Source organism: Propithecus coquereli, unplaced genomic scaffold (assembly GCF_000956105.1).
Source record: "Propithecus coquereli isolate 6110/MARCELLA unplaced genomic scaffold, Pcoq_1.0 Scaffold46, whole genome shotgun sequence".
Classification (NCBI taxonomy): Eukaryota; Metazoa; Chordata; class Mammalia; order Primates; family Indriidae; genus Propithecus; species Propithecus coquereli.
The window spans coordinates 1106901-1107889 of NW_012150396.1; positions in this window are offsets into that span (position 1 = coordinate 1106901).

The window sequence follows — 989 nt, forward strand, 5'->3', positions numbered from 1 at the left end:
TTAAATTTTTTAAAAGGCCACTCTAAGCCATTTTAGTTTTTAATAATAATTTAGTTATTTTCCAAAAAGTAAGCCAAGACTCATAGTAAATGGACTTGACTAAATTATTCCCTCAGCTTTTGAAATCTACCCTGAAATAACATTAAGTAGTTTTATAGGTGCAGGTAATGAGGGATTAAACAACCTAATTCATATGAAATGAAATCCAGTGTTTGAAATGTTAGGCATTTCAAACTAGAGACATAGAGAATGAAATACATTCAATACATTTCTTTTCTTTTTTAATAGTTTTGTTGACTTATGATTGACATAGTATAAATCATACATATTTGTCTAGTTTGAAAGACTTATAAATATAAATACTTGTGAAACTACCACCACATTCAATGTAATGAATCTATCCATCAACCCCAAAAGTTTCCTATGTCCCTTCATGATCTCACATGCCCCATTTCCTCTACACCCATCCATAAACAACCAGTGATTCTTTATGTTTATAGATTAGGTGACCTTCTCTAGGATTTTATATAAATGGAACTAAATATATGAACTCTTTTTTTCATTCAACGTCATTATTTTGACTCTATTCATCTGTCATTTTTGACAACAGGGATGAACCTGGAGGACACTATATTAAATGAAATAAGCCATGCACAGAAAGAGAAAAACCTCGTGATCTCACTTATATGTAGAATCTAAAGAAGTCAAACTGTGAAGCAGAGAGTAGAATGGTTGTTATTAGCATGTGAGGTAATACATATGTTAATTAGCTCAATTTAGTCATTCCACAATGTATACACAATTCAAAACATCATGTTGTACACCATAATATGTACAATTTTTATTTGTCAATTAAATATTTAATTAAGAAATAATTTCTGGCCGGGCACGGTGGCTCACGCCTGTAATCCTAGCACTCTGGGAGGCCGAGGCGGGCAGATCGTTTGAGCTCAGGAGTTCGAGACCAGCCTGAGCAAGAGCGAGACCCC